The sequence below is a fragment of the Miniopterus schreibersii genome (assembly GCF_964146895.1).
Source record: "Miniopterus schreibersii genome assembly, chromosome: 3".
In the NCBI taxonomy this organism is placed as follows: domain Eukaryota; kingdom Metazoa; phylum Chordata; class Mammalia; order Chiroptera; family Miniopteridae; genus Miniopterus; species Miniopterus schreibersii.
Window position 1 is genome coordinate 75,577,304 of NC_138103.1, and position 25,941 is coordinate 75,603,244.

The 25,941-nt window shown below is 39.2% G+C and overlaps 1 protein-coding gene across 1 annotated transcript in view; it reads left to right on the forward strand.

Annotated features, from left to right (window-relative positions):
• The first annotated feature begins 3 nt into the window (after positions 1-3).
• Positions 4-25,941, forward strand: part of PDE4D (phosphodiesterase 4D) — a 1,110,805-nt gene continuing 1,084,867 nt past the window's right edge. Inside the window, exons 1-2 of the mRNA XM_081131077.1 lie at positions 4-166; positions 24,024-24,154. The gene's annotated coding sequence lies outside the window, so the exon portion shown is untranslated. The remainder of the gene's footprint in view (positions 167-24,023; positions 24,155-25,941) is intronic.

Here is a 25,941-nt window from a genome sequence, read left to right on the forward strand (position 1 = left end):
CTCAGTTTCATAAATTATAGCCCGGCGTGGAAGCACAAGTCCTATAGTTGCCGTAGTCCAGAGGCCTGCCAGTTCCTGCTTTAGCGCATATGTAGTCGTAATTGAGTTCTAACACGGCCTTGGATGTTTCTGTCCTAAATAGCTGACATTGCATCTTCAAGACTGTGTGAGTAATCCTGACTTTTTTTTTTTTAAACTCAGTAAATTAATTACATGCCCTGAGAGGGAGTGATTGTAATTAGAAAAGACTGAATTAGCAGGTGATTCATTTTCAAGGTGCTATTTTATATGTATCAAATTCAATGCAATTTATCTTAAAGCTTCTAAGACCTGGCAGGGCTATTCCAGCTTTTTGCCATGAATCACAGTCAAGCTGCATTTTGAAGGAGGCTGTTCAGTGTATTGTAGCCCTGTGTGTTTTATGGGGTCAGCTAAGTGATAAAGGTCCAACACGAGCAGATTAAAGCAGGCTTCTGGGGTCTGGGCAGTGGCTGAGAGAGCACTTGAGTCAGGCAAGTTTCAAGATTTTCTACCCCGACCATTGAATACTGGAAGAGAGCAGTAAATGATTTTTGCGGGGCACAGGTACACAGCAGTTAAAGTGCCAAAAGAGGAGAAATGTAAAATGATGGCAGCAATGCTTTTCTTCACTGTCACCTGAAACTGAGCTAAGATATACTGTACAGATAACTAGGTAATTGTTACATGTATAAAAATGTTCCGTAGCGGTTCTGTTAACGTAGTAGAGAGCGGGATAAGAAGCTACTAGCTTGTTTTTAAAAGCCTTGTAAGAAGTATATTACACACACACAGACACAACCATAACAGAAGAAAGTATGTGGATTGGAATTTGTGGTTGCAGCAGATCAGATTATCCCAGGGAAGCCGCTGTTAGGTTTGTGTGATTGTTGGGGAGACTTCTGTTGCTAACAAGGTTTAAGATAAAGCGGGAGCAGATTGAAGTGAGAAACTAGAAAACATCAGCATTTTATTACCTTCTGTAGCATACACTATGGGATAGAGTTAATACTGATAGGACTGGTTAGTGTAAGCAGTTCACTTTTTACTTAAAAACATTATTGATTTCTCCTAACATCATTTTAAAAATCAGGCTTTTGCTTACAAAGTTAGTGCTTTGAAAGAATTTTTCTTCCTCCCAAATAATTTTTACACTTTTTCTAACTACAGCACAAAGCTAGGTAATTTCTTATAATTTGGGTTTGTTTTCCAGGTTGCTTTTTGCCTAATTTTTTCTCTTTAGTCTTTTAGATACAACTGTATACAATTGTGCTATATATAAGCCTCATGCATAAATAGTTTGAACAGTTTTTTAAAATCATGGATTCCTGTGGTAAGTGTAAGCTTCTAATAGCTATAGTTATTACTTGCCAATTCCTGTAAAAATATTATTTATATACTCAGGAGCAGTTTATTTTTGGTTGCACTTATTTAAGTGACTGACATAATTTAGCTGGTAGGAAAGAACAATTAGTTGTGGTTTTGCAAAATTTTATGTTTAGACCATACTGGAAATACAGAATTTTGTTGTTAAAAATATAAAATAAAAACATAACCCCGCGATAGGCCATATCCATGGATGTGGTTTATAAAAGGAAAGAAAAGTAATCAACATAGAATTCTGTATCAACCAAGTGTATATAAAATAGCTTTAAAGGAAAATAATTCTAATATATTCTTTGAGGAAACGCATGTGCTTTATGAGAAACGGTATGAGTCCTTCACTGAGGCAGAAGAGCGGGCTCACTGGTCGTTCCCACAGCCATAGGCACTGAGAGTCACGCTGATTCACGCGTCTTTCCGGGCTGTGTTCGTGGAAGAAAGCGGCGCACCTGGGAAAGGAACAGAACCTCACCGTCGGGCGGTGCGGGCGCGTCTGGAGCAAGAGGGGGTGGGTGCGGAGGCTGCTGGATCTGAACTAGCTCCCGACTTCTGACCGGGCTCCTCCTCTTGATGCAGAACGTGTGTGTTTTTATTGACATGGCAATCACCTTCCCTTGCACCTTTCCCTGTCTTCATTCTTTATATTAACTTACTTGGGCTCTTATTGAGATGGATCAGATCAAAATGACTACATTTTATTGTCAAACATTACTAAGCTGCCTGTAGAATCCAGAAGGTGCTTAGAGCCGGGTGTTTAGGGCTCAGGGACATTCGGTGTGCTCTACTAGGAATATCAACATCCAGCACTGGCACTTCCTCCAGGGCCTTCATCTCTCCAGTCCTCCCTGAGATGCCAGGGTCATATCTCTTTCTTGTGAATGGGTAGGATACTAAGAAAAGTAGGAATAGGGGGGTGCCAGGTGCCCAGTGGACACAGGGCTGTGGGCAGGGCACAGTGGAAGAAAGAAGTAGCTTCAAAACAGCTGATCTTTCTTCTCTCTACTCCTCTTTATTTTGTAAAGCCATTTTTGTTTGACTGTGGAAGTTCTTTTGCAGATAAGGTTCTGTAAAACTATGCATATCTGCCTTAGACAGATGGATTTGACATAAGATGTATCCAAAAAGGAATGTATTACATCATGAACTTGCAAAGTGTTCATGAATACACATTGGCATTTGGAAACTATTAACACTACCTACTAAAGCAATGACATAAATCCAAATTGAAAAAAAAATATTATTTCTTGATTGAATTACATTTTCCAGTGTTTTATTTGGTGAATTTTGCTTTTGGAAAGACTCTTTCTACTCTAAGACATTTTTTCCAATGTTTTATATATAATGGACTAAGCTTATTGCTTAATCTTGCCACCCCCCTCCCCCAAATTTAATTATTCCTAGTTGCATTTTCAAAAGAGTTGTTATCCCACCTTAAGCATGTTTTAAAGAAAAAAAATGAAACAACCTCCCACACCCCACACACCACAAAGAGCTAAATGCTTTAGATTTTTCAGCTCCCTCATTTTGGGAGCACGGCATTACCCATTGGTGGAGGAGGAGCTTTCATCTAATTTAAAAGTAATTAATTATTCTACTTTAATTATATAATGTATGCAGGTGATATAAGTTCCTATTATATTAGTCACTAGCCAAAATTGCATCTGTTCAATTTCCAGTTTTAAAAAGCAAAATGTCTTAGTGAATTAACCTCGGTTAGTGAGATTGTGCTTAGGTCATGAAACTTTTCTAAGCCTCAGTCTCTATGTCTGTAAGATGAAAATAATGATATATAGGGTGTTCCCAAAAAATACATATACACTTTGAATGATTATAAAGTCAATGTTTATTAACATACAGTTCATTTTCAAAATTTAAAAGAATCTACAGAAATGAATAGTTCTTTCTGTCAGTGCCTGTTTTCAAACTGATGACCGTTCTGGTCCAGGCCCTGCTGATAACATGAAGCAATGGAATCGCAAACATCAAGGATCATTTCGTTTGGCATTTACGTGCCCTCCATTCATCAGCTCTTGCCAGTTTTGTACCGGAAACTTTATCTTTTATGTATCCCCATAAAAAAGTCTAGTGGATAAATTTTCTTTGTTCAAAACTTAGTCTGGCATCATCCATTATTTAAAATCAGTCAAACTTGAAAAGGAGTAAAAAGTAAGTGAGTTATCAGCTGTTGAAGCGTGTATACATTTTTTGGGATACCCTGTCTGTCCTGGTATTTTACTGTATTAGTGAATATCAGCATCATAATGAGAAAGTGCTTGTGAAAGAACATTTTAATTCTTCAAAGATTGTAATGCACTGTACAGCTATACACTATTACTATAGAAGCTCATAGCACTAGTTTCCTTTACTTCTAAAAGCATATTCCCAGGAATGGGTAAATACTTTTTAAAGCAAAGTAAGTCTTCACTGTTTGATCTTGAGAAATTACAAAGGCTGATAGAGCCTCAGTCCTTATCTGTCTGTTACTTAAGTATTAAAAATAGCAGTGGGGTTGCTGTGGCAAGTAAATGTGGTATTGTATGTGAAAGCATATTTAGTAAACTTCTAAGTGCCATATAAAGCTGTTACTTTATATTATAATATGCTGACAACTATGTTCAGCATATTAATAAAAGTATAAATGATCATTTTTTTAAAATGAAAAATATCCAGTACATTTCTTATTGATTAGTTTGATGAACTTTCTATGCTATGCCTGCCTTCCCCAGACAGGACAGATTTTCTTGCTGGTTAAGCTTGTGCAGTGACTTTCCCTCCACTTAGATACAGGACTGAGCCAAGAGTCAGATGAGCATTCCTTCGCAGTCTACATTTAGAGTCGTTAATGACGAAGTTTTAGAGCATATAGTTTTCTCACAGGAAAAAGTGAGTTTGAAAATTCAAACTGACAAGTGTTCTTAGATTTTTTTATTCCTGTCTTGACTTGATTAAATTTCGCTAATGGAATAATCATGTGGGTTTTAAAGCAATGCTTAGTCCTAGGACTTTTCATCTGAGGAACAGCAAGAAAAGGTCAAAATAACTTTGTGAATGATTCAGAAGTTCAGTCAGCTGCTGTGAATCCCAAATTTTTAACTGGTTCTTCTGAAGATCATTACGCTTTGTGGAATAGTGGCCACAGCTGTGTCCTACATTGCAGCTGCTTGAACGCACTGTTGTTAAGAATTTGATTATTTCGTAACAGTAATATTGGTTAGTTGGAAGAAGTTCTACCACCTATGGTACTTTTTGTCTTTTTAGATGAAATCATAAAAGAGGAAGGCACAATACACAAAACAAAATAAATGAAATGGATCCTCTCCCACCCAGCAATTCATGAGGGAACTCTGTAGAAATGAAGGAATTTCATTTGTAATAAAGTCTGAATACTGCCCTCTAGGACCATTGTCCTGACTTTTTTGTGCCTCTGGTGATTGGATAAGAGCACTCTTCAGTAATTTAAAATTGTCATGGAAGAATGTGTTTTTTAAACTTCATTATTCCCCCAAGCTTTATTGAGATATAATTGACATGTAACATTGTATAAATTTAAGGTGTACAACATGTTGATTTGATACTCTTATATATACACATATATTTATATATATATAATTTATATGTATATTATATATAATATATATATATTTTATCTTTGTTGATTTCAGAGAGAGGAAAGGAGGGAGAGAGATAGAAACATCAATGATGAGAGAGTCATTGATCTACTGCCTCCTGCGCACCCCCGACTGGGGATTGAGCCTGCAACCCAGGATGTGCCCTGACCTGGAATCGAACCCCGATCACCTGGATCCTAGGTCAATGCTCAGCCGCTAAGATACACTTACATATTAAAAATGATTGCCACCGTATTGTTATCTAACACTTCTGTGGTATCATCACATAATGTCTGTTTCTCTTTTTGCGTTGAGAACATTTAAGATTTGCTCTTAGTAACTATCCAGTGTATAATACATTATTATTAACTATCATCATTCTGTACATTAGATTGCTATAACTTATTCATCTTATAATTGAGAGTTTATACTCTTTGACCAACATCTCTCCTTTTCCCTCAACCTCTGAGCCCTGGCATCCACCATTCTACTCTATTTCTATGAGTTCAGCTTATTTAGATTCCACATGTAAGTGAGATCATACAGTATTTTTTCCTTTGTGTGACTTATTTCACTTAGCATAATGCCATCAAGGTTCATCCTTGTCATCACAAATGGCAGGATTTCCTTCTTTTTTATGTCTGAATAGTATTCCACTGTGTGTGTATGACATTTTTTTTTTTAATCCATTCATCCATCAGTGACTCTTAGGTTTTTTCATGTCTTGGCTGTTGTGAATAACACTGCCGTGAACATGGGGCACAGATATATCTCTTCCAGACAGTGATTTCATTTCCTTCAGATAAATACCCAGAAGTGGGATTGCTGGGTCATATGGTAGCTCTATTTTTAATTTTTTTAAGGAACCTCTATACTGTTTTCCATAGTGACTGTGCCGGTTTACTACAATGGATATTCCTGATGGGTACATTCTTGTCATTCAAGTGGTGTTCTTGTCATCACCTCATTATCACCAGGTCCCAGGGCCCAGTGCTTTGGCAAAGGGGAAACTGTGTGGAGGATCGCTCACATTCTTTTGGCCACAGTTTGGTCACATGGCCCCGTCTAGCTGAAAGGAGGCTGAGGCACATAGTTCTGTTTGTGTCTTGAGAAAAATACAAATTGGTTTGTTGATTTCCAAACCAATTTCAGCCCTACCTGTTTTTCTTCTTTCTATCCCTTTTTTCTCTTTTCTCTTTTCTTTGCTTCCCTTTCCTTCCCTTCTTTCCTTTTCTTTCCATTCTCTAATATGTCTACAGACAATCCAAGCCTTGTAACCACTAAGTAAAAGTTACATTTAAAAAACTATAACCTTTGCCATCTAGAAGAAATCAGGAATAGGATTTTACTTTAAAATTCTTAATCCTACCTGTCAATAATTTCCCAAGGCCAGTAAAATATAACCAAAAACTACGATTATAGAGATCACTGCTGATTTAATATTTACATCCTATAGCAAAGAGGGTGGTAATGGGCTGTTTGTCTCTTCCCACCCAGTCTCTTCTCTTCTAGGCCAGGTATTCGCATCCCACGCTTTGTAGTTCTAGAAAACAGTGGGAAGAAAATGAAAAACTGGCAGCACAGATAAAATGAATGTTCAAAACTTATCTGCTCCTCTGAGTTCTTTCAGTATTTTGTAAGTTTTGCAGTGAATGCTAGCTTATTATTGGGAATAACTGCTGTGGAGAGAGTGCATAACTTTGGGGGAACTGTTTCTTGCATGTAGTTGAGTAAAAAGTGGAACTAATGCAAGTTTGGGTCATAGCACCTCTATTTTCTAGAGGCTACAAATTCCTTTCCACTATGAATTTCTAGAGATTAGCAAAAATATTCATTTCACAAATAAAAAAGCACACAGATGCCTGCTCAGCAACCAAAAATATTTTTCTGATCATTGCTATTTAAAAAATATCTCCATAAACTTTTAATTTTCTTTTAATAAAACATCATAAAATGATTTTAATCCTTCACTCTGGATATATTAGGGTCAAATATTTTTGTTGGGTGATAAGCCAGTAGTAACCTCAGTTATTTTAACAACCAGATTACTTTCCTTCCAAATTGACAACTAAGCTATTTAAGAAATGAAACGACAAGTAAAATGGTCTATTTTAATCTTCATATCCTGACCTGAGAAACAGAAGAACTAACTCATTTCACATCCTCGCATTTATCTGACTGAACTAGGAGTGCCTAAAAGGAATTTTCCCATAACTTTATTTACTTGTTTATTTCCCTGGCTCATTCCAAAAACAATTTAAAATGCAACCCTGAAAAGAATAAAATCTACTTAATCTAACATCCAAACTGTCTTTTTATTTTTGTGGGACTGAACAAAGATAATAGACACAGTCTTTACCCCAAGGCATTGAAAAACACTGCCATGACTCAATCATTATATTCTGAAGCTTATTATATTAATTATATTATATTATATTATATTATATTATATTATTTATTATATTATGATATGATATGATATTATTATATTATACTTAGTAGAGGTTTTACATATATCTTATCATTTTTATGGTCTTTGAAATAAGGAATCTCACATATGTCTTTAGAATAATCCTTGGCACAGTGTAGTATTTGAAAAAAAATGTCTGGAGCTATGTTTCCTGGTTTCAGATCTCAGCTCTGTCCCTTAGTAGCTGTGTTATTCTGGGCAAGATATTTAATCTCCGTGCACCTCAATTTTCTTATCTGGAAAATGGGATAATAATAGTACCTACCTGATTGGGTTGTTGTGAACATTAAAAAAATTAATGTACATAAAACACTTGAAACGATGCATGTCTCAAAATAAGTGCCTTTATAAATGTTTTTCTTCCTATTATTATCTGGGGAATTGAGTATTTCATAAAATATATATTCTACATAACTGAAGTTTTTTCAGTCAGTTTCAGAGCTTCTAGTAGCCAATTCTCATGGGTCTTTCTAAAGTGGATCCTACATGTGTCTATGTTTCTTCTGTTTAAAGAGATTAAATAGAATCTTACTTTTGGTGATTTGGAGTCATTAATATTCAGAATCATCATTATGACCATCAAAAATGAAGCTTTGCTCTAAGTCAGTGATACTGAGTCAGGTGATATTTAAATGTTCATGATGATACTGAGGGGTTTGTTTAGGGAGAGTGTTTTGCCTGGGTCCAGACTGCTCTTCTGTTTCAGCCCTCTGGCTACCTTCTGAACGCTTTTGGCCGTCACTGTACTGGCCCATGTTCGCACCTCTGCTTTGAAACCCTTGCTTCTCTTGTACTATAGATTGTAAGCAAGAAAATAACCCAGTTTTTTTCTTTTTTTTTTTCTTAATTGTGTAAAAAGAGAATAGGCATCTAATCAGGGTGTCTGTTTCCCCTGAGAATAAATAAAAACAAATGCATTTTTTCCTTCTGAGTGAGGGTTTTGTTTAGAATAGGAATTGGCAAACTACTGCCTGTGGCCCAAATCTGTTTGTGCAAATAAAGTTTTATTGGAACACAGCCACACTTATTTGTTTACATATTGTCTACTGTTGTAGTCACACTACAAGGGCAGAATTGAGTAGCTGCAGAGACCATGTGGTCTGCAAAGCCTAAAGTACTTACTATCTGATCTTTTACAAAAAAAAATTTGTCAAACCCTATCCTAGAGCTTTAAATTTGGGCAGAGTGTGAAATAAATGAGATGTTAGTATGTTCTGGAATCTGTTAACCTGCATATTCAATTATCTGTGGCACTGCCTTTGTTAAATGTGTTTTGCATAAATAAGAATTTCTTGCTGTAGCTTATGTTGGATAAAGAAAAACAGCCCACGATAGCACATTTAGAACATGAAGAGGGGGTGAAAATGTGATTGTCAAGCAAAGTTATGTGGGAATCCTCACTTCAGCATTTGTGGCTCAGTACCTAACATGATGTAAAATTATGTAGCTTCCTGTTGCATTCTATAGAATGTTCTAGAAATGTTAGGAGCTGGTTTTCTTACACAATTGTCCAATGTAAATGTAAATACCCCTATTGTCCCTTTTTCTCACATATATCTATCTGTTCTTTATCTTTCTTACATATATCTTTGTTCTTCAACTTTTCTGTGAAAAAATTTGTTCTGAGTTTTCCAACATTGTATTAATCAGGACAAAGTGTACAGAAAAGGACTCTGAATATGGGTTTGAATTCTGATTTAGTCATGTTACAGAAGAGAAACCTCAGGGAAGTTACATTGTCACCCTAGCCTGAGTTTCCTTGACTGTAAAAGGGAGATAAGAATCCTGGCTCTGCTCACCACATGCTATGGGCTGAATTTGTGCCTTGCCCCCCAAATTCAAATGTTGAAATCCTGATGTTCAATATTATGGTATTAGGAGGTGGGTCCTTTGAGAGGTGGTTAGGTAATGAGGGCAGAGCCTTTATGGGGTTAGTGCCTCATAAGAGACCCCACAGAACTCTAGCCCCTTCCACTGTTTGAGGATACAATGAAAAGTCTGCAGACCAGAAGAGGATCCTCCTCCAACTAGGCTGCACCCTGTCTCAGACTTCCAGGCCCCACAGCAGTGGGAATAAATGTCTGTTGTCTATCGCCTGTAGTCTGTGGTGTTTTGTTCTAGCAGCCCCAATGAACGGAGACACCGCATAGGGAGGGCAATGAGACTAAGCACAGAAGAAGACTCTGTGAGTGCCTGTTAGTATTTGTGTCCTTAATAATGTTTGCCACTTGGCCGGTTTCTATTCATATAAAGATGTATATGTTTCTGGAACTGAGTACAAAAAATATTCTGCATGAACTGAAATTGTCGCCGGCCCTGGTCTGAGGCTGTGAGTGGGAAGGAGGTGGGTGTGGGAGCCTCTTCACGCTGCACATGTGTTCACTCCTCGGGTGTCTGCCTCGTTACTCACTCCTCCAATGTGGGAGTTTACACTTTCCTGCAGACCTCTGGGAAATGTGCAAAGAAAAAAATAGAAGGATAACTTTGGAAGGGGAAGAAGAGAGTGCTTATGTCAGTACAAAAGTCTGAATAGAAGCAGATTATTGTTGGTTTATTTTAGCTACAGGTCTTTACGTGAATTTGGTATGTGGACAGGAAGGTTGTTAATTTTTTCAAGATGAAAGAAGAAATAGCTTCCTTTAATGAAAACAGACTCTTAGTGCTGTGGAAATCAGAAGCCCCCTGTGATGAGGACAGGGTAGGATTACTGAGGATGAAGGGAACACATGTGGTTGTATTTTGTTTTTATTGGAGCCCACAGAGAAAACCAACAGTCTACTGGGTGTAAGGTATTTGTATTTGTAAAAGATCATCCCACTTTTATAACTTAAGGAGATGCGAGTAGTTCAGCTTCGAGTTGCAGTTATGTTGAATGTGCTTTCACATGTCCTTGTTCTTTGCTTCCGTCTCTCCTAAACTCCAGGGTTTCATTTCTTACTGTCCACTTTACAAGTCCTGGAGAAACCTTAAACTGGCCATGTTTTAAAGAATACTCATTAGGCACCATTTGTACATCCACTCATGCCTTCAATTAACAATTATTTGTTGAGTGGCTTCCATACTATTTTAGAGATTAGTAATGTAGTAGTGTACAATATAGACAAAATATATTGTACAATGTATTGTACATAGACATTGTATATAAGCTCCTGGAACATACAGTCTCATGGGGTTTGACAGACAGTAAACAAATACATGAATAGCTTATTTTAATGATTGGTAGTGATAAATGTTATGGAAAAAATAAAGCAAGGTGAGCAGGCAGACAATGATGGGGGAGTGAGCTGGTGTTCAGGGAAGGCCCCCTAAGTGAGGCAGTGAGACTTGATGATCTGGGGAGGATGCTATAAGCAGATGCAAAGGCTGCCTGAATATTCAGTGTGGCTGCAATCACACATCCACTGGGAAGAGTGTTAGGAAATGTGCTGGGAAGGGGCACAGGGGCCAGATCATGTAGGGCTTTTGTAGAGTACAGTCAGGTCTTTCCATTTATTCTAAGTGAGATAGGAATTCATTGGTGGATTCAGGGCAGCGGAGAGACGTGATCTGGTTTAAAGAGCAGAAGCTGTGAGACTATGACAGTTGTGTTGAAGAGAGATGCTGAAGGGCTGCCTTAGGAGAGCAGCAGTGGAGACCTCAGAGGATGGCAGGCTCTGGAGCTCTCCAAAATGTGTTTCATTAAAATAAGCCAAATTTAGATATTGAGATCAGCTCTGCAAATTTCAGCATATGGAGAAGTGTTTCCCAAAGTAGACCCAGCATACTTCCATGATCTGAGTTAATTTTAGGTCCTATGTCACCTGAATGGACCTTCTACATTTTAATAATTACTTATGCATTTAATGTATTAGGCAAGATATAAAACTTAAATATAAAACCCGTGATTCTATAGTTATTGCTTAAAGTGAGGATATAATATTGTGTATACTACAGAGTTGAATGCAGAAATAGCAGAAATAAAAAATCATGAGGGTTGTATATGAATGACTAGATTTAGGCCATGGTGACAGGATTATTTATAAGGTTTAGTTGTGTGGGACATGTGACTCAGGTTTTAGGGTAGTGTGTAATCAGAATTATATATTACCACTTACTGATGATCTGTGAGTTCGAGGCTTTATACCAGGTACTTGATAGATGAAATTCTCACTGCAGTCTATGTGATGTAGGTGGTCAAGCTTTGATATTCCCATTTAAGAGATGGGAAAGTAAAGTTCATAGGGAATAAGTCATTTGTTCTAGGAAGCCTGAGCTTTCAGATATGGCAAGATTACAAACAATCTGTAGTTCTGCTAAATTCTCTGCCAACAGGGACTTAAATTGTTTGGTATGCTAATGTAGCCTCCACTTCCAGAATGGTTTCTGATATTTGCTAGACATTCATCAATATTTGCTAAATAAATGGAAGAAAGAAACAATGGGTCTTTTATTTAGGTTCAGCTCCAGAGTGGTGAGTGTTCATGTTCCGCAATAGGATGACTTTAGGAAGTAATCACCTGGAGTTTTAATGGAAAGGCCATGTTTGGGTACTATAAGGTGACTTACTGTGCCCTCTAAATGCAGGGTTCCCAATGTCCCAACTTTGGCCTTATGTTTTGTACCTGATCTCCTTTAAGAATCTTATCCACTCTTCTGGCTGTAACTAAGTGTGCAACCCCCAAATCTCAGACTTTGGTCCTCAACTCCAATCAAAGATCAAATAAACCCAGTAACAAACTTGGAGCCAATTTAGGACAACATAACCTTTGGCAAGTCACTTAACCTCCCTTGAGACTCAGCCTCTGTCAGTCAGAGGAAGAGATGAAATCTGGATCTGAGGCCTGATCTGGCCAAAATCTATGTGCGCCCGAAGGAGAGGGGCCAGATGCTCCATTCCTCTTGAGCACCCTTGTTTTGCCTTTCACGTAGAACTTTCTAACTATGGAGTTCAAAACAGTCATGAACAGCATGATAGTGATTTGATAAATAGCAGACTGCATCATATGTGCTGGTGGTCTCCTAGTAAGATTATAATGGAGCCGAAAAATTCCTATTGCCTAGTGATTGGCAGTGGTCACGACATCACAGGGCAACACATTACTCACTTGTTTGTGGTTCTGCTGGTATAAACAAATCTACTGTGCTGCCAAGCATATAACAGTATAGCTATATAATTACAGTAGTCGGCATTATCGTCTAGATTTATGTAAGTGCACTCTAGGATGTTTGCAGAACTGAATCACCTAATGACACATTTCTGAGACCATATGCCCATCGTCAAGTGGTGCATGACTGTAATCCTTTTAGGTAAGATTTCTGTTTGTTTTTTTTTAATTTTTCAATTACAGTTGACATTCAATATTATGTATATCAGCCTCAGGTATATAGCATAGTGGTTAGATATTTATATAGTTTACAAAGTGATCCTCCCGCTAAGTCTAGTACCCACCTGGCACCATTCATAGTTATTACAATATTATTGACTATATTTCCTATGTTTGTACTGTACATCCTGTTAAAAAAAGCTTGATTTTTTTCCCCTTAAAAAAGTTAAAAGGGAAAGCACTGAAAGCAAAGTCATTCTAGCACTTAGACTCCTGGGTGCAGTTCTGATCTGCATTGAGGGAACCCTCCCCCTGGCCTCCCCTCCACATTCTTTCTCTGTTGGCAGCCTGAGAGCGGTCAGGGATAGGCAGAACATGCTGGAAGGTCTGTGTGAGGCAGGGGGGATGGACTGAGCTGATTGGATAAAGGGGCTCCTGGAAAGGGGCAGGAGTTTCCTAGAGGAACGTTGTTATAGAGTAACGCAAGCCTGGGAGGGATGTTAGTGATGAGCACAGTAACATCGTGTTTCTGTAGTGACACAGAAAAAACAAATAAAAGGCCTTTCTTATTTTTTTTAGAAAAGATTGGCCTGACCAGTGTGGCTTAGTTGGTTGAGTGTTGTCCCATGAACCAGGAGGAAGTTGCTGGTTCAATTCCTGGTCAGGCACATGCGCAGATTTCAGGCTCAATCCACAGTAGGATTGTGTAGGAGACAGCTGATGGATATTTTTCTCTCATCAGTGTTTCTCTTTCTCCCTCTCCCTCTCTGTGAAATCAATAAAAACATATATATATATATGTAAAGAAGATTGAAAAATCCCAAAGTCTTGAATTTTATATTTAAAATATTTAAAATATTTTTATGGATCTGTATTTGTTTTAATTTAAGTATTAACCTATTTATTACTGAGTAAAGTAAACAGCTAAGAAGCATATGCCATGTTTCCCTGACTAGGCCCTATTATTTGGAATGAGGATGGTGATGTATATCCTTGCTCAAAATGTCTGGGGGAAAAACAAAAAGAGAACCAACTGGAGAGATCAACGGAAGGGCAGGATTAATTCAACAGACTGCAAATGGTAGGGGAGATTCGAGATGGTAGCTACAGAGAGGGATATCAAATGTCAGACCTTGAAGATAGGACAACTGTTAAGTAATAATGGGGCCTAAAGTGTGATCAAACAATCCACCGAGTGATTGAGATGATGAGATGGAAGCTGTCTTGGGTCATTTCCATCTTGGCAAGTTGCTCCTGACTTAGAACGCAAATGCAAACTTTCTCTCTTTTGGTGCACAGAAGAAAAATTAATGTTTAAAAAGAAGCTTTTGTAAAATCTTAAGCTGGACATTTATTTTTAAACATTGTCTTGAAGTCAGGGAGAGACTAATAGAGCCAATTTAAATCCCCTTGGGGAACATTTGGTATCTGCCTCTTGCTTATAGTCTCCATTAAAAGGGGAAGCAAGAACTGCGTTACTGAAATGTCAGTTGTGATACTAGTTTTGAATGAATGTATTTTTCATTGATAGGAGACATCTTATTTCCTTTATCAGGGCAGATAATTTGTGGAATTAGCAGCTATTTCAGGAGAGTAGGTAAGCTGCCCTTTGTGCCAGTTTTGTTCCTAATGTGTCAAAATAAGGTAGCAGGCAAATAGCTCCATTCAAACTAGCAGACGGACTTGGCGATGGCGCGTAACAGCAAAAGAAGCGGTATGGTGCTTAGAATTTTGAAATAATTAATTATAATGCCTCATGTTGATAATTTCCATCAGTGAACAACTTCCATGTTTTCTGCCTCCTTTTATTAAGCTGGAAATGTATACAAGTAATAAATTTTTGTAGTAGAAAAGAGTTAAGTAACAGGAACAGAAATCTTGGGCCATCCCAAACTGACCAGTGGGAATGTCTCCACACCTTCTTCCAAACTTTGTTTCAAGCTATTTCATGACAAATTTATATTTACACACATGGCGTGTCTTCTGTCTTATGATGTAGGAGAGCCATGATTTATGCCAGGTAAGCATTTAGCCTCATTTTTAAACTTTAAGAAAATTATCTAAAGCTCAGTGAAAGGAACAAGAAAGCAAGAGGAATTGGGTGTAAGTTAGTCATATATGTTGAGTATTTCTTCAGCTTAGGACACATCCAGGAAGGATGCGGTTCATTTTCCACATTTTGGGCCTGGTCCTCTTATTTTTAACTTTTGCAGCTCTCTTCCTTCCTAAGCCATATCAGCGGGGTGGGTGGGAACTGGGAACCCACGCTTAGCACTGACTTGGTCCTGTGCCATGCTGAGATCTCCAGCTGCCAGGATCAGAGGGCTCTGTTGGAAGGGCTCCCTTTCCGAGATCTGTGGGAACATCTCTAGAGACGAGCAGTGGCTGCTCCCAGGGAAAGGGGCAACAGTGCGCTTATTACTTTACTGGGTGACACTGAACCTTAGAACCATGCCAGGGAGTAGAGCTCTTTTTACCTCCTCTGCTCTATCAAGAGCAGACGTATCTGTGGGTTTCCCTGTGATGATAACACCAGACTGGTGACTGAATCCCCGTGGCCAGCCTTTTCACTGACAAGGAGGGACTCCTACCTCATAGCACATTTTACTTCTCAACTTAGGCTCATTTCTGACTATATTAGACTATTTGTAAGACACAAAATCTAAGTTGATTGATGACTATAATGTCCTCCCATTCATATTCTGGATGAACCAAAAGGTAAAGTGAGTAGCATTTCTTATCCTTTGAAAACATTCAGTTCATTTTCACAAATAAAAGTACTGCATGGGCCCTAGCTGGGTGGCTCATTAGTTGGAGCATCATCTGGTGCACCACAAAGGTTGTGGGTTCCATCCTCAGTCGGGGTGTGTGTGGGAGGCAACTGATTGATGTTTCTCTCTCACATGAATGTGTGTCTGTCTATCTGTCTCCTTCTTCCTGTCTCTCTAAAAATTAATAAAAAAAAACATGTGCTTGGGTGAGGATTTTAAAAAATTACGTTTTTCTGGAGATGTACCTATGTTCTCCTAGCAGGGTTGGACCTCCATCCCTAAAGAATCATTAATTTATCAGAAAGCTCAGAGATCACAGGGTAGGTGAGTGGGAAAGGGAGGGAGAGAAGGGAAAAAATGGGTAAAAATTTCACTCAAAGGAAAGTTTTATCATTGGCTTAGGAACTAAAGTCCATCGATAAGAAATGGATCATTCTAAAGTTTTTATAACCTTGCTGCATGTGTATATTTTTACTTCTGAATAAAGCTGAAATAAGTTCTCACAAAAGGGAATGAACACAGAACCCTTCCGGGACGTGCTGGAATTGGCAGTTGGCTGGAGCTTGGTCATAGCAGGACAGGGGAGCTGTGTGTCGTGGCGCCCGGTGCAGGGTGTCGGGCAGAAGGTCTTCACCTCTCTCTGGGAAGACCCCACGCGGGAGCAGGCTGGGAAGAACAGCATGAAGGCGTGGCTGCATCCTGGTCGGACACCATCCGAGCCTGCGTTCCTCTAGCTGAGCTTCTCCAGGGGTTAGAATGTTTTGCTTTCAACGTCATCTGGGTTGTTTACTAAGGGTAGAAATGTCCCAGCCTCACCCGACCTGCTGATTCAGTCTCTGTGGGGTGCTGCTTGGGAATCTATATATTAGAGAACCTCTCAGAGTAACTGTGATGTATAGCCATGTTTAAGATCTGCTCGTGTAAATTATGGTATACAGTAGGACAAACTGAAGCACTGTGGGAAGAATGTGTGTGTGTGTGTGTGTGTGTGTGTGTGTGTGTGTGGTACAGCTGTGAGATGAAATCAGGCTACTAGAATTTGCCAAGAAGCAGCAAGGGAGACACATTAGCCAGGTGCCAAGGATGTGGCCTTAGGCCTTACCAGAAACTCCCTCCTCTAGGGTGTGAGCTTCTGGAAAACACTGACTGGTTCTGATTAAATGCTACATTCCCAGACCCAGTGCAGGGTTGGCCCCAGAAAAGGCCATCACAATGTTTTCTTTCAAAGTTCTGTTTACTGGCCCTGGTCAGGTAGCTCACTTGATTAGAGCCTTGTCCTGATATGCCAAGGTTGCGGGTTCAATCCCTGGTCAAGGCACATACAAAAAGAAACCGATGAGTGCATAAATAAGTGGAATGACAAATCAATGTTTCTCTCTCTCTCTTTCTCTCTCCCTTCTTCAATAAAATAAAAAATTTAAAAAAGTTCTGTTAACTATCTAGCCTTGATTTTCTACCTCATGTAGTATCCAACTTTCTTTAGTGTCTTTGCAGATGTCCAACAGTTCTCTGATTTCTTAGGTCTCCCATTTATTTTCTATTCCTTTTATTAAGATGCCCATTAAAATTTAATAGATTGAACCTTCTTTGCAGATAAACAACAGAAGCTGAAAATACATATGATGCTTTCTGTCATATACCCATGTTGTACATGATAAGAATGAAGTTTTATTACTTCTTGGGTGCACCCAGCATAAACACTCTCATAAGGGGGGAAAAAGAGCCTGATAGGAAAGAAAAATGCTGGATACCAATGGATGACGATTATTTATGGAACTCTGGGCTCAATGTCACTGAGGGATCTTTATAAAGGAAGCCACTGCCTGTAGTTTGATGTGCTTGGGATGACTTTATATCCCAATTTTCAGGGTGGTCTTGGCTTCACCAGTTGAGCTGGTGTCTCATTTAGTTAGCGTCCCTTTTATACTCAATAATAAGTTATGTGGTCACCATGAGTATAGGGGAGAGAGAGATGTTTCCTGGCATCACTGAATAGCACTCATTTCAGTCTGTAATTTAACCCATTTCAGATCCACCCCTAACATTTGTGGACCCAAGACAGAGGCCCTCCCAGTATTATCCCTTCTCTTCCTGTCCTGGATCCACTGTACAACTGGAGGAGCCTTGTAGCAGTGTGTGAGGACAAGCCAGTCTCCTCATGCAAACTTGACTCACACCCACCGTCCACCAGCTGTCCATGGTCACCGCTCAGTCCTAGGCGTGTGTACACTGGCCATGAAGTGGCCTGCTCTTAGGAGGGTAAAGACTCACAGAAGTCCTCAAGGCTGGCTTTGGACCATTTTGGGCAGGGAATTCCAGGGTCATGGCTACTTCGGGAATGGTTCCCAGGTGGGTATGTCCCCCAACACTGCAGACTCCTAGCCCCACAGGGAGGCATGGTTAGAGGAGGGCAGGAGAGAAGTGCTCTGAAGCACAAGCCCCACATTAGAGTTACCTGGTCTGTCTCTGCTTTCAGAGTTGCTTCTTCTAATACACCCTTTAGTATACCAGGAAAGCAGGCTTACTGTGCATTTCTGAAGTATTTGGGATAGTAACACTTTATACAGAAAACACTTGGTTACCTGACTTGAGGTCCAGGGATATTCTTCATCTGGCCTGATAGAAATCTCTTGTCCTACCCTCAGGTTGGCTTGTCCTTAAATGCCATATATTTATGATAACAACTTCATTTTTTAGGTTAAAACAAAAACTTGAACTATATGGCTCAGTGTTTTCAAAGTCAACCAAAGGAAAGGCACCTCTCCCCAGTATTTTTCATCAATGGAAATTTGGTGAATGTTTTCTTTGCTTGTTGATATGTTCTACCAGGTGTGTAGATGCGAAGATAGGAAAACTGTTTGCTCAGCCATTCCCACTGTGGTTTTGTTTATCCAAGGATCAGTCAAATGGAAAGACTTTCCTTCCTTGTGTGATTACAGAATCAAATCTCTTACAATTTGAGATATTTCTTCTGCATCTATTTGTGGAACTTCTTGAGGAATTAATTATTAAAGCCAATGAACGCTTTCTCTGTTTTCTCCATATCTCATTAGGACTGAACTAGCTCACAGGACAGTATTTTCTGAGACTAGGAGCACTTTCCTTTTGGTGGCTTATTGGATACCCTGTAGAATAGAGTGATTGTATGTGGCATAGAGATTGAGCACTGTACAATCCTGGAGGTAAATTTCATAAAGAGTATGAAAGGGGCTGTGCAAAGTGACAGCCCTGCCAATGCATGTTTCAGTCAGGAATTTCTCCCAACTATATACTCCCAATAGGCCCAGTGTTTCTACTCTTTCATAACACATAGAGAAGGTGAGAGTTTGAAGAGGGCATGAAAGTCATGTTATTTTTTACACTTTTTTCCATTTTTTTTAAGGCGCTCATTCTCCTTCTAATAGTAATGAAGATGTGGGAAAATAGAAGCTACTAAGGGCATATAGAAGGGATTTTTATATAATCAATCATTTTGGCCAATAATTACATCAAAAATATGTTTTCAAACTCCTGTTCTATCCCAATGGTTATGTCAATTCACTTTCATGAGTTCTAAACAGCTATGGCTGTTGCATTTTACCAGATGGTTCAGTATGTGATTTCCCTGGAATTAATAGTGTAAAATATGCTTCAGATAACCTTGTGTTATTGCCCATTTGTAACCAATAAAACTTGCACCAAGTCACATTGCTTTGGGTAGTTAATTGTCCAGTAGAAAAGCGTCCTTTGTGTCCAAGCTTTAAAGAAGCCAGCCTGCCTTTATTTGATGATATGTAGAGACTCAATGGAGCAGGAATTATTATTCAGATTTTTCTTGTTACACTTTGGTTTTCACTGGTGGTAGAATGAGGGCACATTTGGGTTGTGGAATCAGTATCAGGTGGTCTGGTGAGCAGTGTATGCATTTACTCAGGATCTTTGTGTGCTGCTCATTACCACTTCTCTTTGAATATTTGGAAGTTTTCACTCTTAATAATTTAATATATCTCTACCAACTCCAGCCTCCCATGAAAGCATGAAAACCAGGCTTGATAAAATCCAGATATATTTTAATTCTCTTTTATCAAACCCAAGAGAGAATTTCTTAGAGACTGTGCTGATTTGTGTGTCTTGAAAAAATACCCACTGTGGGAATTTTGATGTATAATAAAGCCCAGGGAGGAATGGGCTTCATTCCAAATTTTTGCAAATAAATACGATTTAAGCAAGCAAACATAACATACATTCTTAACTATTTTCCAAAATATTAGAAGAGGGGTAATTTGAAAATAGAAACTATCCAATAGCAGTGGATGGCTCATAGCTCTAGTGGTTCTCACAAGTGCTTAGTGCTTAGTGGAGACTCTGACACACATTAGATGCTTAGCAAAGTGTTTGTTAACAGAATGAATGAATGGATCTGATCTTGTCCTGAGAAATTCTAAAGCAGAGAACACTTGGCATGAATGCTCACATCAGCCACACATATTGAGCACTGTTGTGTTGCATGCTCTCCCCCATATGCACGTGCTGTTCGATTTGGTCTTTGCTGAAACAAATCCCCATTACATAGATGACTCTGAGGCTCAAAGAAGAGTCAACCAACTTCCTCATGGTGACTAAGTACTAAGACTGGAATTGAAATGTATGCCTTGTGACTCCAAGCCTGGGAGGTTCTCCAAGCCTTTTTGAAGTCACAGGCCAGAGCAGTGTAAAAGCAGCTGGAAAAACTCAAGTGGAATCACTGTTCACCCTTAAGTAGAGAAGACTAAAGCTAACTTTTAAGGACCTTGATACATTACAAAAAATATGACTTAAAAGAGAGAGGTACATATAACATCAAAAAAAAAAAAAAATCAAAAAAATCAAAGGCCGAAGTTCTGGGGATTGGGGAAATGAGTGAGAAGAGAAGAAAGGAAATGCACCTCATTTCTTCCAAGTTATTTCTTTTGCTCTTTCAGCCAAGTCTTCTGTGTTTTACTCAACATTTCAGGGAAAGCTTATGACAGATGAGACTTCTGGAAGAGTAATATAAATCAGGAGGGAAAAGGCCCTGTAACTCATTCATTTGCATCCTTATGTTTCTTTGTAATGTTATTAAGGCTTTTTAAATTTTACATGGATTTCGTCTTTGCAACTGAACTGCAAACCTGTTAGGACAAATTTCTGCTCTCTCTTATCTCTTCTCTGCTCCCTATCAATCTGGAGAAACTTCTAAGCAGGGCAGGCAGTTGCCTGTATGATATACTTGAGGTGTTCCAAGAAGCTTCAGTGCCCCCATTGGCCTGATCCCATGTTTGTATATTGACTCCAGTATACACCTTCTATTGTAGTCATTCCTACATATTAAGGAATGACATGTTCTCAAGGCCCTGTTTATCGTGTTAACTAACTTGAACAATGACTCATTCAATGGGTAACTCTCACTAGCCTATTGGTACACGGTAGGTTGTTTATTCTGTTAGTTGACTACCGCCAGATAAAAACCTGAAAAATATAAGAAAAAAATTGTTTGGTGGTAGGAAGGGGAAAGTAGAGGTAGAGATCACTTTCTTGGGAAAGTGGACCTTCTTGTGTTCCCATGGAAACAACTCAGGCACATCAGGGTGAGATGTTATCAGAAGGGAGAGCTAGAGGGAAGGTTCATCATTGAATTTAGCTTCTTGCCATGTGCCTTGGCTCATGATACTGTGTAGACTGAGAGTAAGGAAGGAGGAATTGAAACAAAAACTTTTTTCCCTCCCTGGCCACTGCCTGGCAGCTCACAAAGCCTCTCTTTGTGTTGACTTGTTCTTTAGCTGTATGGATATGTGTCTTGGGTTTTCATGCTGAAGGAAATTCATCCTCTCCTGCTAACTGTGAATACCATGGTATTGAAATCAAAATCATTTGACCACCTGAGCTGAAGTAATTTTAGCACTTAGGTGGTTTATTTTCACTATATAGTACAACCAGTTCTATCCAGTCTGGCTACTTGGAGTATGAGATACAGCTAACTAGATTTTCTGGATAACCCAGATTAAGGCAGAACCATCATGTTAACAATAGTAACATCCTTTGACTTTGGCCCAAAGGGACTCTTCCCCCAGGTTCTTGCTTTAATTTAGGGCCCCACTCTGGCCCTTCTCCAGCTGTGCCTTGTCTCATGAGGAGAAGCTTTTGTAGGGCCCATGAGGCATTGTCCATCCAAAGCACCCTCACCTTCACTTCTAACCTACTCAGGATCTTATTTTTCCCTTAAATGATCCCAAAATTACTTCCAGAGCCTCTATGGGTCTCTCTTGGGGTCAGTCTTTCAAGGGTGAACTGCACCACTTGTGTGTGAACACTCCTAGGACCAGAGTATGGGGCTGGGTGTGAGTCTTGGGTGTGCTGGCTGGAGTGTCCTCATGAGTGTGTGCAGGGCTTCTCACATTGTAGAGTAGAACTGAAATTGGGAAAGAGGGGAGTGAAGTTACTGGCTGGGGGCCTTTGGCTCCACAGATTTGATGAATGGGCTGGGATTTCAAACCCTCTAGTGGGAAGCCATTTAAAACAGTCAAGTCATCTTGGCTGTGAAGCGCAGTACTTTGAGAAACTTGGCCTCGTTGGTCCTTGCGTGCTTCCTGGCCTGCATGCGCAGCAGCAGGCGTTAATGCTCTGTGGTTATGAATGACGTACGGACTCGGGGTGGCTGTTCTCTCCGGACATGCCTAGGGAGCCGCTGCTGGTGATGGCAGCGATCATTGTTATTTCATGAACAACGAACTTTTTTATTTTCTTGTAAATTTGTCTCTTCCCTTGAATACTGGGCTGTGCGTATGTATTCATGAGTTGCTGAGCTCTGGTTACTTAAATCTTTACTGCAGTTTGTACTTGCAGCTTGTTGGAATCTAAAACTTACAGTGGTGTATTTCATCTTTTTGCCCTCTCGGCATTATAATGTGCGGTCTTGGAGCTCAGGAAGGTGACGTATGTCACTAAAATATAGCCTTTCTTCTCCTGTCCGCCCCTCTTCGCTCCCTCTGAGTTATATTTATGCCTGCTGTCTCCCAGGCACCGCGCTAGAATTTCTCTTGTGCTTATTTTTAATGATAACATATGATTTTTAAAAAATGTCATCATCTAGTGTTTGGTAAATCCATACTAGAAAATAACTTTGTTCCTTCACAAATATTTACGGTGGCTTAAATTTATCCTTTCAACATCCAAATCTTTTGCTTTTCCTTTCTTTCTGGAGTGAAACAAATAACTGTAGCTATTTGTTGCCATAGAAAAAAAATGCAGGTAAAAATTTTCAAATTTTGTGCTCTGTAATTAGAGTTGCACACCTTATTTAGACCCCTTCTTTACTTCACTCACTGTCCTCGCCTTTGTTGTGTCTCCTCTCTCCTCCCACACACTCTGTCCTCCCCACTCACACTCGCCCATCTCGGTTTTTGCGTCTACTGCACTATCCCACCTCCTCTGTCTTCCCCTCGCACTGCTCCTGCCCCACGCCTCTCTGCCTGCTTTTCTTGTTTCTGCTCTCCCCTCATGCGTGTGCTCTTTGTCTTTGTCTAAGTTTATATCCACCAGGAAAAGGGCCAACTCTCTTTGCATAAAACAAATGGCATCCAGGTGTGAGGTTCCAAGGCAAAGAGCTAGAGGGTCCTTCGGTTTCCAGGTTGTCAGAACCTCTGACGTTGGTCGTCTAGCAGGGCCTCCCCATTCTGTGCCTCAGCAGACAGGTCCAGTGACGTCTAAAACTGGCCCAAGGCTACACAATGCCCAGGTTCTATGTATCTTATTTCCCAGTCCAGTCCTTCCCTTAAAAATAGCTGCTGAATTAGTTCAAGTGAAAACAAATAAGCCACCACAAGTTACAGGCTTGTTTATGTGTGCTCCTAGGGTGCCGAGGAAAGAAAACAAAAGACCCCCTGATAAATTATTTCCTCAAAGGAGCACTAAAAGGTAGCTTAGAAATTGCCAGTGAGAACTATAGACCAACAAGGTCAGACGAGTGACTGCAGAGAAGAATGCATTTCAGTTAGAGGGCAGAAGTACATTTGTCACCATGGGCAGAGATTGAGAAAAAAAAAAGAAGCTGGTCCTATCCCTTGATTTTTCGCATTTTGTGACAAAATGTACAACAAACCTATTTTAATGCATAAATTAAAATCAGTACACTGTAATTTATTTGGGTTAATATAAATGTAAATGCTTCAGGCTAGACCAGCTGTAATCACATTACCAAAGATCTCCATTTTGTCATTATTTATAGCTAACAAGACGTTTATGATCTCCTTTTGGTTGTCTCCGGTGGAACATTGTTGGCAGTGCTTTCCCGACTTGAAATTCTCACGTGCACAGAAATCTAGTTAGGAAAATTAGTAAGCCAAGAAAGTCTCCTAAGAGTATAATCTCTCCTATGTGACATAAACTAGATATCCATTCACATCTATAGAATAATTCCCAGTTTTGCAATTAAGTAACCTGATATGCACAAGCAAACATGCCGATCTCTTTTTAGTCTAGGAGAATTCAATCAACTTTCTACTTGAATAAAGAAGCTATGCTTTTAAGTAGATGCATCATTTTCTCAGAATTGGATTATAAAGAGCTGATCTGAGCTGCAATCAGACGGATAATTAAACAGCAAAGGTAAGAGGCTTCTGACTATGCATGTTTACAGTGTTAATTGAAAAATTAAATCTCGATTTTTAATCCTAAGGGTAATTTGACCAACGCACACGTATAATGATGTGAAGTTCCCTCACTTCACATTTTAATCTTGAAGTTGCTGGTGCATTTGAAACAAGCTTTCTCAAAAAGAATGAACGAAGTTTGATTGGAGAAATTTAATCTCATTTTATGTTTTTCTGGAGTGTATGTATTTGAATAAAAAAATGAAGATGCTGCTTTAAAAGTTTTTAAATTTTGTTGTTTCCTCCTTTAGCATAATGCTCTGTTTTCTTAGGTCTGCTTAGCAATCTGGAATATTTCCTGGACTGATTTTTAAAATGCTGGGAAATGTTCCATCTTTTTTGATTTCAATGTAGCGGTTGCCTCTGAAATATCATAGATTTTTTTTGAACCCTCTTTATGGTAGTTATTACTTTTTACTTCACTTTATAGTAATTTGGCATGAAAATATGTCTTCCATACCAAATTATAAGTTCTCTGAAGGCAGGGTCCCTATCTTCTCTACCCAAGGCCTTTCATTCGGTTGGTGAAACGTTTGTGGACTCGGTGAATGAAGGCATGCGTGGCTCTCTAGGGTGTGCAGATACATGGCCGGCTAGGGGCTGGGTAATGGGCTGGCCAGCTTGCACCTAGCCAAGGTCAGAGACAGAATGCTAATAATGTTCTGTAGATTCTGTTGTTGCTTTGAGCAAGAATGAAGTAGAAATGTGGACTTTGGTCCAGGCTTTTTTCAGTGTGATTGAAAATGTAATTCACTATGATTGATTCCATTGACAAGGAGTAGGAAATGAGGTGACACTTAGGTTAGTTGAAGAGAATCTGGATTTTTCTCTTGGTTCTTTGGACAAGGATCTTTTCAGTGTTTTCTCAGATAGGTAAATCCTAAAGTCTGAATATTTTCAAATATAGAACATCCAAGTCCTGAGGCATTTCTTCTTATTTCTTATTTAACTTTCTATTCATCCTTTCCAAGAGAAGGAGTTAGAAATATGTTTGTGTTTTGCTGTTAATTAAAACTTGCCATGAAGTTATTTAGACTCTTTTTTTGGGCTCATGAGAAAAACTATTGGATACTTTTCCTGTGCTTTTGAGAGTTGTAAGAAGAGTTATTTATTATTGTTGTTACATAATTAATAATAATAATTCCAACTTCATTTCACTTTTATGTAGCATTAATTTTGCAACAAACCTAGCAAGACATCACCCACCTATTCTGGTCAGTAAATATGCTGTTATAGTCATACTACAGGATATTACTGAACTGGCAGTGCAGTCAGCCCACGTTCCCTCTTTTGGCTTTGTAGAGTCCAGCAGTAGGTCCAGTATCAGGGATAAAAGGAACCTCTTCTTTGACTTTTCCAAATCTCTTAACATCATTTAAACTCCTAGAAGTTTCCCCCTTGGGAGGAATAGGTTGGATCCTTTATCCTTAATATCAACAGACTGTTGCTCAAGTTCATCCTTTAATCCTTCTGTGGGTGGGGAAATAAAAACATCTATTATGATTTCTCCAGGGCTGACAATTTTGGGGAGAGCTGGGAAGATGAGATTTAGAACTTAGGTCTCGCCTATTATGAATATATTACATTGTGAACTCACTTGGAGCAAACTTGGGTTGTCCTAGAGGTAGCAAAGAGACCGATAAGAGAGACTGGGGAAGAAGAGATGGTGAAAGGCAGTAGCAGAAGTATGTGCCTGATGTTATTTTCATTTTATGTGATTATCTGAGGGTCTCAACAAGTGCT